The sequence below is a fragment of the Mus musculus genome, chromosome 18 (genome assembly GCF_000001635.26).
Source record: "Mus musculus strain C57BL/6J chromosome 18, GRCm38.p6 C57BL/6J".
NCBI classification, from domain to species: domain Eukaryota; kingdom Metazoa; phylum Chordata; class Mammalia; order Rodentia; family Muridae; genus Mus; species Mus musculus.
In genome coordinates, this window is record NC_000084.6 from 89,811,734 (window position 1) to 89,829,157 (window position 17,424).

General features: G+C 36.0%; 1 long non-coding RNA gene across 3 annotated transcripts in view; it reads right to left on the bottom strand.

Moving 5' to 3' along the window:
• Gm41800 overlaps positions 1 to 17,424 on the bottom strand; it is a 49,714-nt gene that overhangs the window by 8,802 nt on the left and 23,488 nt on the right. Inside the window, exons 2-3 of one of the 3 annotated variants that reach the window (XR_877648.1) lie at positions 15,654 to 15,701; positions 15,140 to 15,226 (exon numbers count right to left, since the gene is read on the bottom strand). This is a non-coding gene — a long non-coding RNA (predicted gene, 41800). Of the gene's footprint in view, positions 1 to 15,139; positions 15,227 to 15,423; positions 15,549 to 15,653; positions 15,702 to 17,424 lie in introns of those variants that run through there. The other 2 variants (XR_877647.1, XR_877649.1) reach the window with 2 other exon arrangements.

Consider the following 17,424-nt stretch of genomic DNA (forward strand, 5'->3'; position numbering starts at 1 on the left):
GAGACAGACGGAGACAGAAACAGAGAGAAAGAGACATAGAAAGACAGAGAAACAGAGAGAGATAGACAGAGACAGACAGAAAAACAGAGGAAGCAGAAGGAGGAGGAAGGTAAAAGGGAGGAGAGAACACAAACATACTTTTATGTCAAATCCATGCTGTCATCATAATGATCCTTTAATGTTCAGAGAGTGAAATTATGATGATGAGTCCCCTTTAACAAGCATGACACCAGCCACCCCATCACCTAATCACCTCTGTGTAAGTTCCACCTGTCAGGTTGCTTTTACAATTCAATTCCCAACTAAAGAATCTTGAGGTATGCATCCAAACAATATTATGTGAACAATCACAAAACCAAAATTAAATCTGTACTATAGTTTAGATTACCATTGGATCAGGGTAAAGTATACCCAGGTATGTTGATAATTTATGTGTTAACTATATTACTAATCTACTTGATATTTTCCTTAAATCTGAAAAATGTGTTACTTATTTTCATTTTTCCAATGCTCCTTTCCAATGGGAATAAAATTTGATTATTTGTGTAACAGGCTTTATTCTAAAATTAAAATTACAGTTTTGAAGATTGCCATAGCGATTATTAAGGATAAACAAAGGGCAAAGAGATAACAGAGGCAGATTTTATGTGCATTCGACATTGTATTTAGAAAGCCAGGTTAGAATTTTGGCTCAGAAAGACAGGCTGATTTCTGCAAAAGAGTTCCCTGTCAGCTCTGCTTGGAGGCTGTGAAGGGATTCAAGAAATATTTGTTCTGACAGTTGTCTGAGGCTTCAGTTGATTTTTTTTTTAAACCAGGAAAGTTTAACACTCTCTGGGTGTTTCAGAAGTCAGCCTGTCTGAAATTAAAGATCTTATGCTCTTCCCCAGCATCTTGACTAGGGAGAAGCTTCTATTTAATTAGAAATAGCATGGTATACTTACATGTTTGGAGTAGCAAACTGTAATGAATCATAAAATAACCTAGGCATGACTATATATTACTAACTTCCATTCTGAAACCAGTTTTATTTATTTCCCTTTAGTATTTGTTTTAGGATGTGTGCTTTTAAAAATAGAAGTACACAGAAGACAATATCATTAATATATGGGAAACAAATCAAATAGATTATGTGTTTAAGGGAAATGTAACCAGTGAATCTCTGAAAATAATTATGATCAGCAGTGTGAACTTGAGATTTTGGTTTTGGCCATTTTGATCTAGGTGAGTTATAGTGGCTTCTATAAATTTGCAAAACAGAAGAAAATCAAGAAGAAGGAAGACCAATGTGTGGATACTTCATTCCTCCTTAGAATAGGGAACAAAATACCCATGGAAGGAGTTACAGAGACAAAGTTTGGATCTAAGACAAAAGGATGGATTATTCAGAGACTACCCCACCCCGGGATCCATCCCATAATCAGCCACCAAACCCAGACACTATTGCATATGCCAACAAGAATTTGCTGAAGAGACCCTGATATAGCTGCCTCGTATGAGGCTATGCCAGTGCCTGGCAAATATAGAAGTGGATGCTCACAGTCATCTATAGGATGGAGCACAGGGCCCCCAATGGAGGAGCTAGAGAAATTACCCAAGGAGCTGAAGGGGTCTGCAACCCTATAGGTGGAACAACAATATGAACTAACCAGTACCCCCAGAGCTCATGTCTCTAGCTGCATATGTAGCAGAAAATGGCCTAGTCGGCCATCATTGGGAAGAGAGGCTCCTAGGTCTTGCAAACTTGCCCCAGTACAGGGGAACTCCAGGGTCAAGAAGTGGGAGTGGGTATGGGAGCAGGGCAGAGGAGGGTATAAGGAACTTTCGGGATAGCATTTGAAATGTAAATAAAGAAAATATCTAATAAAATAAAATAAAATAAAATAAAATAAAAAGATATACTTGAATTTACTTGACTCCCAACTTTTGCTATAGGCTTGGTGAAATGCTTTGAGCCATTTCTTAGCTTGGGTTGGTAATTATAGTTTATGATGTTTATTTCATTGTTTTTCTACATTAATTTTGTACTCCCATTGGTTATATAGTTCACAACATCTTTGAAACAGGAAGCAAGCTATCATAAAGATGCTATGCAAAGCTTCAAAGAAGCCTTGCTCATGCATGGCAGGACTTGCTCATTTCTGTGTCTAAAAAGCAACTACTGCTGTTTCAGAGCATCATGCAATTAAGAAATCCTGGAGGGAAGCTATCATAGCTTGTATGGATCTAGACTTCATAACATGTATGATTTTCCACACAAGCCAGTAGAGATACAGATACACAGACACATCCCACAGTGAAATGCTTGGCGATTTAATTATAATAGACCCTAATTTTGTAATGTCAAATTAATATAAATGTAATATTTTAACTAAGGTCTAAGTAAGACTAAGTGTATCCCTTTTAGAAAATCATGTTGGTATCACAAAAACACTATGTATTACTCAAATTTTTATTCCTGTGACAAAATCCCACAAAGAAACAACTTAAGAGGAGAAGGATTTATTGAAGCTCAGGGTCCACAGTTCTTGGTTTTGATGATTTGGGGCCATAATGAAGCCAAATACCATGGCATCAAAAGCATACCTCATCAAAGATAAGAATCAGAAAAAGAAAATGCCAAGAAAATCTTTCTCCTTTGTCCTTTTATAAGCATGTGAGCTGCCAGACTATAAAACTACCATTCATTTTCTTAGCAGGTTTTGTTACTTGAAGATCCTCTTAGTCAGAAGTACAAACTGATATGTGATAATGTCCTAGGAATTCATTGGTATGATCAAGTAGATAATTTGAACTTGAAAATGAAAATCAATTATCACCAAATGTAAACAAGTCATGAAAATTAGAAAATACTTGGAGAAGAATAATAATTGAAGGAGTGAAACAATGTAAACAATGAAATGAAAATATGATGTATTGAGTAGAAAGACAGTTTCCCTTGCAAAGAGTAAAAATGCTAAGACACTCTGTCAGTTGAATAAGAAAGCCTCTATAGACTCATATGTTGAGTGCTTGGTCCTTAGTTACTGGAAATGTTTAGAAAAATAGGACATGTGCCTCTTCTAGAAAAAAAGGGTAAGAAGAAATATCAGTGTTCATAGTAAAATAAATCATGATAAAGGGTTCAAGATAAAGTGATTTCAACATGGAAACTGATAAGAGACTGTATAAGACGCACACCTTTTTATTAGGTATTTTTTAATGCTTTTTATTAGGTATTTTCCTTATTTACACTTCCAATGCTATCCCAAAAGTCCCCCATACTTTCCCACCCTATCCCCTACCCACCCACTCCCACTTTTTGGCCCTGGCGTTCCTCTGTACTGGGGCATATAAAGTTTGCAAGTCCAATGGGCCTCTCTTTCCAGTGATGGCCGACTAGGCCATCTTTTGATACATATGCAGCTAGAGTCAAGAGCTCTGGGGTACTGGTTAGTTCATAATGTTGTTCCACCTATAGGGTTGCAGATCCCTTTAGTTCCATGGGTACTTTCTCTAGCTCCTCCATTGGGGAACCTGTGATCCATCCAACAGCTGACTGTGAGCATCCACTTCTGTGTTTGCTAGGCCCCAGCACAGTCTCACAAGAGACAGCTATATCAGGGTCCTTTCAGCAAAATCTTGCTAGTGTATGCAATTGTGTCAGCGTTTGGAGGCTGATTATGGGATGGATCTCTGGATATGGCAGTCTCTAGATGGTTCATCCTTTTGTCTCAGCTCCAAACTTTGTTTCTGTAACTCCTTCCATGGTTGTTTTGTTCCCCATTCTAAGAAGGGGCAAAGTGTCCACACTTTGGTCTTCGTTCTTCTTGAGTTTCATGTGTTTTGCAAATTGTAAATTATATCTTGGGTATTCTAAGTTTCTGGGCTAATATCCACTTATCAGTGAGTATATATCATTTGAGTTCTTTTGTGATTGGGTTACCTCACTCAGGATAATGCCCTCCAGGTCCAAGCATTTGCCTAGGAATTTCATAAATTCATTCTTTTTAATAGCTGATTAGTACTCCATTGTGTAAATGTACCACATTTTTTGTATCCATTCCTCTGTTGAGGGGCATCTGGGTTCTTTCCAGCTTCTGGCTATTATAAATAAGTCTGCTATGATCATAGTGGAACATGTTTCTTTCTTACTAGTTGGAACATCTTCTGGATATATGCCCAGGAGAGGTATTGTGGGATCCTCCAGTAGTACCATGTCCAATTTTCTGAGGAACTGCCAGACTGATTTCCAGAGTGGTTGTACAAGCTTGCAATCCCACCAACAATGGAGGAGTGTTCCTCTTTCTCCACATCTGCTGTCACCTGAATTTTTGACCTTAGCCATTCTGACTGGTGTGAGATGGAATCTCAGGGTTGTTTTGATTTGCATTTCCCTGATAATTAATGTTGCTTAACATTTTTTCAGGTGTTTCTCAGCCATTCGGTATTCCTCAGGTGAGAGTTCTTTGTTTAGCTCCGAGCCCCATTTTTTAAATGGGGTTATTTGATTTTCTGGAGTTGACCTCCTTGAGTTCTTTATATATATTTGCTATTAGTCCCCCATTTGATTTAGGTAAAGATACTTTCCCAATCTGTTGGTGGCCTTTTTGTCTTATTGATGGTGTCTTGTGCTTTACAGAAGCTTTGCAGTTTCATGAGGTCCCATTTGTCAATTCTCGATCTTACAGCACAAGCCATTGCTGTTCTATTCAGGAATTGTTCCCCTGTGCCCATATCTTCGAGGCTTTTCCCTACTTTCTCCTCTATAAGTTTCAGTGTCTCTGGTTTTATGTGGAGCTCCTTGATCCACTTAGATTTATCTTAGTACAAGGAGATAGGAATAGATCAATTCATATTCTTCTACATGATAACTTCCAGTTGTGCCAGCACCATTTGTTGAAAATGCTGTCTTTTTTCCACTGGATGGTTTTAGCTCCCTTGTCGAAGATTAAGTGACTAATGGTGTGTAGGTTCATTTCTGGGTCTTCAATTCTATTCCATTGGTCTACTTGTCTGTCGATATACCAGTACTATGCTGTTTTGTTTTTTTTTTATCACAATTGCTCTGTAGTAAAGCTTTAGGTCAGGCATGGTGATTCCACCAGAGGTTCTTTTATCCTTGAGAAGAGTTTTTGCTATCCTAGGTTTTTTGTTATTCCAGCTGAATTTGCAGATTAGAAGCATACTTTTTAAATACAGTAAAGCAGGCCTGGACATGCTCTAGTGGGTAAAGTACTTGTTTTGAAAGCGTGAGGACCTGAATTGAAATACACACAGAAACACACACACACACACATACACACACAAATAAAAAGCAAACAAGCAAAAGACCACAAAGCCAAACAATAAATAATAAAAACAAGCTCCCCAAAACAGGTCTGGTGGAACAAGTCTACTATACTTTTACTAACAGTAGATGGAAGATCTTGAAATGAGAGGCTCCTGGGAACTAGATCTCAGTCACCCTAGCCAGTGAACTTCATTTAGAGAGGTTGATGTCAGATATTTTCTTCTATTGCTTTCTGCTATATTTCTTCTAAAAGTATGGTAGAAAGTATCTGACATTAATGATAGTCTACTGCACATTAAACATGGAGTAATATGTACACATAAACATATGCACATTCACACATACAAGTTTTTTAATTAGTTAAATTTCAAAGGATTTTAGTAAAACTGGAGAAATCCATGGCTCAGTAGCTAAGAGCTATTGTTGCTTTTACAGAAGACCCTCATTGAGTTGCTCATAACTACCTATGTCACAACTTCCACAGGATCCTAACTCCTCTTCTGGCTTCTGTCTAGACAACAATGAACTTGGTTCATGTTTCAAATATAATTTATTTGTTATCTGTTTATCTGAAATTTCTAGACTTCTAAGGAGCTCATACATATGCTCAAGGATGGGCACAAATAGACATACAATTAAAAAGAAATGCCATATCCAGGGTTCCATTCCATAATCAGCCTCCAAACGCTGACACCATTGCATACACTAGCAAGATTTTGCTGAAAGGACCCTGATATAGCTGTCTCTTGTGAGACTATGCCAGGGCCTAGCAAACACAGAAGTGGATGCTCACAGTCAGCTATTGGATGGATCACAGGTTCCTCAATGGAGGAGCTAGAGAAAGTACCCAAGGAACTAAAGGGATCTGCAACCCTATAGGTGGAACAACATTATGAACTAACCAGTACCCCAGAGCTCTTGACTCTAGCTGCATATGTATCAAAAGATGGCCTAGTCGGCCATCACTGGAAAGAGAGGCCCATTGGACATGCAAACTTTATATGCCCCAGTATAGGGGAACACCAGGGCCAAAAAGTGGGAGTGGGTGGGTAGGGGAGTGGGGGGGGGTATGGGGAACTTTTGGGATAGCACTGGAAATGTAAATGAGGAAATACCTAATAAAAAATATAAAAAAAAAGAAATCTCAAAACAAAATGGTTGTATTTTGTTCAAAATTTATTGGTGCATATTTAAAAAGGAGACACAGAAGTCCAATACAATGATCTAATAATAAACATAAACAGTATAAAGTATATGTAATGTATCCATGTATTGAATAATTAAAGAAACTAAGTTAAAAATAAGATTAGTTTTTTTGGGTGTATGGGGGAAATTCAGTTGAACAGGTAATTTTAAGTAGGGTAGTCATGAATGGTGAGTAAGCAGTTTTCCTCAGCAAGCTGCATGACACACTTAAGTAATTAATACTCTGGTACACTGGTGGTGAAAGTGACACCAGTAGACAGACAATAATATGGAGGGATTATCTAGTTAATGGAAGCAGATAAAGCTGCATAATTCTTAGAATATTTGTGTTTCATTGTAAGGACAAAATATAAAATACTGTTATGAGAAAACATGTTTTATCCATAAAATAGTAAAAATAAAATGTGAAATAGTCCTGGGTTATATTTGTAGCTAGATTTTTCCTAAGGAGATAATAATAATAATTGACAGATACGACAGCAACTAAAATAAAATTAAAAAATCCCAAATCTAGCTTAGAGTAGAATCAGGAGGAGATTATTGGGTTAGATGTAAAAGATCAGTATGCGGTTTCTCACAGTCAGCTGCATATGAAGAAGTCCACCACAGTATGGACAATGACACACAACTGTGTCACTTGAATCCTAAACACAATGTGGAAGATGACTTCAAAAGAGACTTTTTTATCTTGGAGTGATTGTTTCCAGTTTATTTGAACTTGTGGAAGAATCTGTTGCATCTTGTGAATTCCATGAATTTCATACTCTCGGGAGAGACTTTTCCAAGTGTCAGGAAATACTTATATTTCACTTAAAGTAGAAAATTTCACATTGTAAACATGCATCAAAATATCACATTGCTATAACATTAAATGTGGCTGCGTATAAGTGTTCAACTGAAAATAAAATTTGTAGCATCTACACATATTACGAAGTTAAAAATAAGGTGTAAAATGAATTTCTTGGGCATTCATATAATTGGTCTTTAAAAAAGCTATGCAAAACCAAAGTGGATATGTCAGGGGGATGCATTTGATGGTTGCTGCAGAAGAAAAGTAGTAGAATACAATCATGTCCTTCAATATTCAGGGCCTTCAGAAAGTAGACAAAAAGGATGTGTGCTACAGAGAACTTGTGAAAGAATCAGTTAGAGGACAATTAGGCTCAAGTCTCAAAACATCAAATTGCAGCTCCAGATCAGAATCTGAAGGTAATTTTCCCAACTCAAACAGCTAAATGTATAGAGGCGACCCAATTACGAGGAAGCAGTTTTCACTTGATTTAATTTATCCCATAACAAGAAGTAGCAAACTAAGACATTTTGGCCCAGACATGAGAAAACAGCAATAGAAAAGAAGAAGATGCTCTCTTAGATATATGCTAAGATCAGTATAATATACAGTCTGCAGATAATGAAAATCCTACTTTTTGTTCTCAAAGAAGGGAACCTCAAAGACAATATGTTGACTGGTGTCAGATTCATATGATTTTTAGACTTGCAATAAGCCAGAAAATTTTAATGTCTGTGTTTGAAATGGAGCACAGATGTGTAAAGAGACTAGGTAGGACTTTGTAATTGTGTACAACCTAAAAATGATGCCTTGTTGCTTATTATTTCCAAGTCCAAAGCAAATATGTAAGTAAGACATGAACTAGGATTGGAAGGACTCTTAGGAAGATTTTTTGCACCAAGCTTTTCTCTTATTCAGTTTCTGACATGGACTTATGTTAAACACTGGGTTCTGAAACACAAATTTATTTAGGATAACTGTTAGAAGCACTAATTATTGTTCTTTTTCTGTGTGTTATCTAGGCATAGAGGCAGCAGAATGATATTACTCTGTGTTTTGTGAAGATGTTTTAAAAGATTTTAAAATATATTTTAGATTATAATATAATTCCAGCATTTCTACCTTTCCTTTCCTTCTTCCAAATCCTAGAAATATTCCTCCTTGCTCCTCTCAAATTCAAGATCTCTTTGGTTTTTTTTCCAAAAAAAGATCCCCCAGTTAATTATCCAAGACTTAGTAGTCAGCCCTGAAATCCTTTATGTCTAATCTATATCATATGGACAGAGCAGACTGTACACACACACACACACACATACACACACGCATGCATGCACCCATGCATGCACGCACACCAATTAAAAACTTGAGCAATTAAAAAAGTAGAGGCTACAGGCCATGAATTTCATAGAAGGCAAGAAGAGGAAGTATATTGGAATAGGTTGGAGGGAGGAAATGGAAAGGAGAACATGATGTTCTTATATGTTGGTTTAAAATAAAAAAAGAAAGAAAAAGAAATGAAGCAAGGAAGAAGAAAGGAAGGAAGGAAGGAAGATAGAGGGGGAGAGAGAGAGAGAGAGAGAGAGAGAGAGAGAGGAAAACAAACATTGCAGTAAGATAAAATAGGGAGAGGTATTTAAAGAGTGACTTTATGATTTAAATTCCACAAAAAATAGTTACTCTATATTTTTAGCTTTGAAGAACACAATAGTGGGGTTCAATTGCTTTGGACTCATTATGTCTGAATTTTAACTTGAATGCACTTAAATATGTTTCCCTTAATTTCTTCTTGGGATTTTTTTTAAAAAAGCATAGCATTAAAAGAGGGCCAAGGGCAATTGAAATTACTAACTGGGATTTATTAATTTTATCTTAATATACATTGCTCAGGTCACTGAACAGTTTTGCTAAGACATGATTTAGAAAAGAAAAGGTGTAGAATAGAAGTTGGAGTTGCTTTTAGTGAAGATCAGAGAGGTAACACCTGACCCTTCTTGCACAGGTTCAGCAGGATAAGCATTAGGCACAGAAGTCCTCAGCAAAAGTCTCAGATGGATTTTAACAAGGTCTAACTGCTTCTACATCTGTGAAGAGGTAAATAACAAAGTAATGCTCAAAAGTAGCCAGTTGTACAAAGCTCAACTCTCATCTCATTTTCCATCTCGCCATTAATATCCTATGGTGAGGTTACATTTTGTTTTTCTGTCAGTAAGGAAGTAAAAGTACATAACTTTAAAGTTTAATCTCTTTTACTAAGCTGAAAACAACATTTCTGTTTATCTCAAATAATCCATAGCTATTTGACATAAATGGTAAGTTATTTTTAAACTGAATAGGATCTAGTAAAAAGTCAGAATTTTGATTTACAATCCTCCTTGAGAAGTGCTCAACAGTATACATTCTTCAGTTTGCACCTTAAAGCTGAGGGTTAAAATTAAAATGTGTGGGGCATGACTTAGATCAATTTACTCTTACAGTAGATGATAAATTCCTAAGAGTACATTATTTTCCCATTATGGAAACTGTATAATCTGGTATGTGGCAAAAAATGCCACCAACTAGTACTTTCTGTGGAGCTGAGTTGGTGGACAAAATCTGCTTAAATTTGGTTTTATTGTGAAATTTTTTGTTTCGCTTTTGGTTGTATTTGTAGTTTTGCTGGCTATAGTAGTTTACACTAGCATCTGAGAGACTGTAGAACATCTACCCAGGACCTTCTGGCTTTCAGAGCCTTCATCGAGAAGTCAAGTGTTATTCTAATAGTTCTGCCTTTATGTGTGACTTGGTCTATTTTTCTTGTAGCTTTTAATATCCTTTCTTTGTTCTGTACATTAAATGTTTGATTATTATGTGACATGGAGAGTTTCTTTTCTGGTTCTGTTTGTTTTCCTCTTGTACTTTGATAGCTATCTCATTCTTTAGATTGGGGGAATTTTCTTCTATAACATTACTAAAAATATTTTCTCTGCCTTTGACCTGGATTTCTTCATTTTCCTCTATATCTGTTATTATTAGCTTTTGTCTCTTTTTATAGTGTCCCAGATTTCATGAAAGTTTTAAGCCTGGTGTTTTTTTTTTCCTCCATTTCTTTGACTGAAATACCTTCTTTTATCTTTATCTTCAAGACTTTATTCAATGTCCAGCACCCACTTGGTGGCTCACAACCACGTGTAACTCCAGGTCCAGGGTAATAAATGTTCTGGCTAACACAGGTACTGCATATATGTGGTACAGATATACTTGCATGTAAAACATTCACATACATAAAATAAAACTTGAAAATGTAGAAATGTAGAAAAGCAACAATAATAACAAAGAAGTAAAAAAAAAAAAACCTCATGGTGGCCTGGTTAAGACTGTCTTCTTTCTCCTTTTTCTTGAGTTTTAGGAATTTGAGTTGAGTGTTGAGGGCCTTTCTGATTTGCTGATCTAGTAATGGAACTTTCTTTGTGCCTCTGCACACTGGATAAGTTTCTAGAGGATAATATTGATAAATACTGAGGAGAGAATAGAAGGACAGGGTTCTCTAAAACCTTTGACCCACAAAGATCTTCAAAAGTGAAGCAATGAAATCAATTCACTCTCTTTGTGTGAATGCATGATATTCCCAATCTCTAACATCCTGGGAGCTAACAAAAATTTAGGATAGAGACCCAAATCATATGTGGGTTTTCACTACTGAGAATATGACACATGACATTTTTTAAGGCTCAGTCTGTTAGGTTTAACAAGGAAATTAAAAAAAAAAAAATCTGTGGCAGGGCTGGAGAAATGGCTCAGAGGTTAAGAGCAGTGATTGCTCATCCAGAAATCCTGAGTTCAAGTTTCAGCAACCACATGGTGGCTCACACCATTTGTAATGGGATCCTATGCCCTCTTCTGGTGTGTGTGAAGACAGCAATGGTGTTCTAACATTAAATAAACAAAATAAATAAATAAATAACATTTTAAAAAATCTGTGGAAACCTGAGTGATAAAACCCCACATAAATCATAAGTACAAATGGAAAACTGGTGGAAAAAAAGTGTGACTTGAGCAAAGTAATAATAATATCTAATGGATTGTACTGGAGATTGCAAACACACACACACACACACACACACACACACACACAAACAAACAATTTCAAATATATAAAAGTTATTTTAAAATATTAAAGTAAATAGAAACAAATAAATACAGGATTTTCTGCATGTCACTTCTACTGCCCCACACTGCATTCCTTTCCATGCTTGGAAACCGATATGTTTTCTGTCTATCATGTTGGTTCTTGGGATCAATCTCAGGTTACTAGGCTTGGTGAAGGCACCTTGGCCTACTGGGTTGCTGGTCAGCCTCAAGCATTTCTTAAAATATTATGTTGTGTGTGTATAAGTAATAAAAAAGATAAAACTCAGTGCATTGGTTTTAATGAATGTATCTCTTTTGGCACACAGATCTATCATATCTGTATTGCACATAGATCAGGCATATCTGTTCCTGCTTATATAATATAGACAAAATATTAAAATGCATGATAATAATGCAATTTAAGGGTACATGTTGCTTGTTATACTTGAATTAATAATATGTTAAATTTTAAATCATGAAGAAAAGCTAAATAAAACATTAATTATGTCCTCTAGAGTTGAGTTTGGAATAATTATACCTTAGAATTTATGTGAAATTGTTTGGGTGAATTCAAGTAAAACTTCTGTAGTACAAATATACTTACTATAAAACTAATTTTTAAAAACTTAAAATGGGTTACAAAAGATTTGGAAGATAATAATTACTTATTAAATTGCAATATTACAATGGTTTAATTTGTAATGAATTATTATAACATTTTATAAAAATATGTAAGAGAATACAGTCAGAGATGAGAATGAATAGAAGGAGGCAGAGCACTTTACATCTATCTATGCATCCTCCTCTCAAGAATACTTTTTCAGCTCCAGAGCCTCAGGGATAGATTCTTCTCTCCTCTCAGAATACCTTCCAGGGAACAAATATGGAGCAAATCTGGTGGTGAGGTCATCCTCATCTGGAACCAAAGAAGGTCTGATTTGTTCCTAGCTGCTTGGAGGTGGAGATGATTCAAATCCTTACTTGTTCCTGTCCCCAGATCTTTACCTGCTAGTCAGTTACAAAATATTCTAAGAAGAAACTCCAAAATGTAAGCAAGCCGCCTGTTTCTTGTTAGGCTTTACCAACTCTACTATACAAACACCTAACATACACACACACACACACACACACACACACACACACACACACACACACACAGACACAGACAGACACAAACAGACATACACAAGAGCACACACACAGAGACACACACAGGAACACACACACAAGCACACACACATACACACATACACAAATTGGATTTGTACAACCATGGCCATTTTATATTATTTGAATGGATGACATGGATATAAATAACACAAGCTTTAGCTTATGGAAAAGAAGGAATGCTGCTATATTCTAGGCAAAGTGCTCTTCTGCTTCCACTTCTTGACGAGGATGACAGCCTCTGTGTCTCAGGAAACTTACTTTAGTTATATTGTTTGCTTTAGCAGACTGTTTCTGTTTGAATTCAACATGATGCAGACATATAGACAAGCATTTTATTTCTGAGTATTCTGAAGAGCAGATTCAAAAGAGTAAGGAAAATGTGCTAGTGAAAGGGAGTTCAGAGAACAAGGGTTGAATTGCTAATAATTTAATACCACAAACCACTAGGTCTTTCACCTAGGAGATAGAGATGTACGGTACATATTTCTGATATATAGATGGAAAAAGGAGGCACCTAGCATAGGTATTCCCTAATTTTAGTCAGTTATTTCTGGAATATCAGTAGTAAGAGCCCCTTGGATCAGAGAAGGAATGAGCAGTCAGTGAAAACTCTCAGAAATAAGCTTATTATAGCTAGAGTTAGGAGTCATAGGAATGATGAATTCTGAGATGTGGGTGGACCTTTGTTGCATGTGTCCTGGACAGTTCTCTGTCCCACCCTATCTGCCCTTGGAGGTTGGGAGTGAGTTAGAGCAGAGTCAGTGACACAGACTCCCTGGAAGCAGTTGTGAAACACTGCAGCAAACTCATGTTGCTCACTGTTGCAAGCTCCTTTAATACCCCCCCACCCAGGCCTTCATTGGTACCAAGAAAGTATTTATTCTAAACACCAGTTCCTGATTGGCTAGCATTATTTGCACTAGCAATTCTTGGTCTCTCAGGCAGCCTTCAAGTAGGTCCTCCTGCAGGAATGCTGATGTCACTGGCAGTCCTCAATTAGGTCCTCCTGCAGCAGATGCTTTTGCAGCTGCATATCCCCCAATGATTACATTGAGGCAGCCCACAGTTCCTGCTACAGACATCAAGGGCATTTGGTCAAGGTCCTAATAGAAATCATAGGAGTCCTCTGAACTGAGTCATTAGCAAACAGTGGTGATTTGTTACAGGATAATTTTGCCATGTAACTGCCTTTCTTTTCTAAGGCTGTTAAAATAAGTAATAAAAATTGAACAAGTTACTTATATAAACAAAATTAATTTGTTAGTTCTAGAGCTTAAAATGTCAAGTTGATTTGATATCTGATGGGACACAGTGTTCTGATTATAGACAGCAACCTTCTCACAGAATTTTCCTCTCATTCACTTTTCGTATGAAGAAGTTACATCTATATGAAGGCATTATTCTTTGGACACCATCTAAAGTTTATTATCTTCGTAAAGAATCCTCCGAATACTACAACAGTAGGAGTTAGGACAATTTGTGAGTTGGGAGATAGGACCATTCAGTACATAGCCACATCTATTTTTATTTGGACAGGGTAATTATTTGACCTGTCCCCATAAAGTGGTATGTGGAATTATAATAGATATGATCAGTTAAGATGAGGTTGTACTGGAGCTGAGTGGATCCCTAATCAAGCAAGGATAGACATCTCCCAGGAAGATGAGAAGTTAAACAGGAAAAACTACTTGGACAATAGAGACAGAGTTGGGACTGATGGATCTACAAGCGAAGGAACACTGCATATTGCTGGTAAACATTTGAAATTTGAAGCAAAGGGATCCTCGCTAAGCCTCCCTGGACACACATCCATGCTGACACGATTTGGGATTGATAAGTCTCCAGAACACTGAGATGATACATTTCTGTTGTCTTAAGCTACTAAGTTTTGTGGTACATTTTTATAGCATCTCCAGGAAATTGATTCATATAGCGTCTGCTCTACCAGCTTGGCTCTAGTGAAGATAAATTGAAGAAGAATTTTCAGATGTCTTGTAAGAGGAAGCAGCTTGAGCAGAAAACAAATCATGATTTTTGTTGTTATTGTTTTGTTTTGTTTTTTAGAAAAGATCTCATTACATAGGCCAGGCTGGCCTTAAACTCATAATCCTAACATTGTTTTTAAGCCACTAAGATGTTAGTATTTTCTTTTAACTACAAATAATTGTCTTGAATTCCATAATTTGAAATTATAGACTGCTACTTAAAAAAATCAAAAATATGTGACTTGAACTAAACACAAGAAGGGAACAACTAATCACGGCTAAATTGGTATTGATAGGAGACAATAACAGTAGTACAATCAACAACCACATTCCAGCATAAATTAAAGGCTTAAAGTTTACTAAATTCTATTGCACTTTCCCTTAGTATATCAAACCCCATTTAATTATTTATATAGTGTGATCACTTTTAAATGCGTTAGTGTGACTCATGCCTTAACACTTATTGTGCTAATAAACAGTAATTCGTCTGGTTAAAATTTACAGCATTTATAAAGAATTCACCCATGGGCTGGCAGATATTTGTTAGTGTTGTTTTTGCTGTTTTGTTTCACCAAATTGCAGAAAAACACTCTTCTTTTTGAAGGCCATTATGTCTTTCTCATACATTATTCTCAAAGATACAATTCAGCTTACTCAGGTAGAGCCAATAAGTATTTTCTCTTCACTTATTATGGTCTAAAGATACAACAAGAAATAGGGGCAATTACAATTAGTCTTACACAGTCTTGAGTCAATTACATGACATCTACAGTAACAAAACAGATTATTTCTTGTCTTACTAGAAATTTGACAACAGTGAACATAGTAATTGGTCAGTTCAACATTTTCCCCAGGGTTTAGCATGTGCATTACCTTTTGTGGATTATCACATTCCAAACTAATATCTTCTTCAGTTGGCACATGTATATGCTGTCAGCAACTAAGACATAGTTGATATATTATCCCCTCTAGGGTTTTAGTTTTCATAATTGCACCATGCTTGAATCCCATAAGATATCTGGATGAAATATGATTTGAAGAAATGTGTATTTAAGGATGGAAGTACTTCTACGGAATATATTCCTCAACCTTTGCATGTACATTTCTAGCCACCAATACTTACACAGCCTGTGATCTCAGGCAAGTTCCTTAAACTCACAGTGTTTGTTGTCTAAAAAAAAAAAGATGAAAGTTACATTTATTTTCTAGACTTACTAGGATTATTCAAAAGTAAATTGAGAAAACATAAGCTTCCATGAAGGATAGTAGCAAAAGTAATGACATCATTAGTTTCATTTTTCCAAATATACTTGGTAAATGAAAAGTGCTGATTTTACAACACAGTGCTCAGAAGGAACATACCTCAAATAATGTCAAGTTCTGGAGATTATTTGATTGCTTCATTATGTTCCTGATTTTAACTGTAAAGCATAGCCTGAAATTCTTTATCATTAACTATATTTTGTTGCTTTACAGAGAAAATCATTACTTATTATATGAATATCCAAAACCATCTCTAACAAGCAGTATATTGGAATAGTTTATGTGTACTATCATATTTTTGTTTTATTGTGTCCATGACATTAGGTTTTAAATTGATATTTGAAATCATTATATTTATATGCAGAACAGAAATTCAAGAATAATTTTATTTTGCCTAATTGAACCAGGATTTTGCATGAAATGTGTAAAAAAATGCTGTGTGCACTCTTTTTAAATACAATACTCCTGAAGGAAAAGATAAAGTAAAAGACAATGATATAGGAGCCACCAAAAATCAATATAATTTGGCAAATTATGACAAGTATAATCCACTGCATACACAAAATGTGCAACTGCCTTGAGATCCTTTCTGGTTGTTATTATTAAGGATCAATCACTTATAATTCAAATTATAGAGGTAAGAAATAGGAGAGTCATAGTAATTTATAAGCCCTGTATGTAATTTATAATTTTTTGCTTCCATTAATCAGCATGTTTTAAGGGCAGTGCACATTCAATCTAATGCATTATTATATAGATTAAGACATTTAAATGATATTGTAATCATTTCTCAGGAGAAAAAATATCATGAGAAATATTATCAGTTCTCATAAAGCAAACAGAATCCACAGTCTTTAAAACAGAGTTTTCTCAACTGTGCTCTGTGTTTAATGTATTTGTTTTTACAATTGTGGCAAACACCTGAAAAAAACAACCTAAATGGAGGAAGAGTTAATGTCTTATAGTTCCCAAAGTTTCCCATAGGATTGGCTTTCTTGTTTCTGAGCTGTGGTAAGGCAGAACATCATACAGAAATACATAGATGTATTTCTCACTTCATAGTTGTCAGGATGCAGATAGGGATAACAAGGGACCACTGCCCCCTAGAATATCCCACTTCCCAATAATAGTATCGTATTATGAATCTGATTTATTCATTGATTAGGTGAAATTTCTAATGATGTGATCCATTAAATATGAACCTAGTTTTCAACATATTAACCCTTTGGCTCACATTTCATTAATAAAAAATATGCTTCTCACTGCTCCCACATCTATAAGAACTATACCAATTGTTTTCTTTTTAATAAATTAATTAATTTATATCCCATATCTTTCTCCCTCTTCCAAACCCTCCCCCATCAAGTCACATCCCCCAAGCCCCCCTTCCCTTCTACTCTGAGAGGGTGGGGTACCCCCTGGATATCCCCCAACCTTGGCACATCAAGTATATAACAGATTAGGCACATCCTTTAGCATTAAGGCCAGACAAGGCAGCCATGAAGACTAAGCTGTCTTTCTGCTACATATGTGCAGGGGTGGCCGTGTTCCAGCCCATGTATGCTCTTTTGTTGGTGGAATAGATTCTGAGAGCTCTCAGGAATCCAGGATTGTTTCCCCTGTTGGTCTTC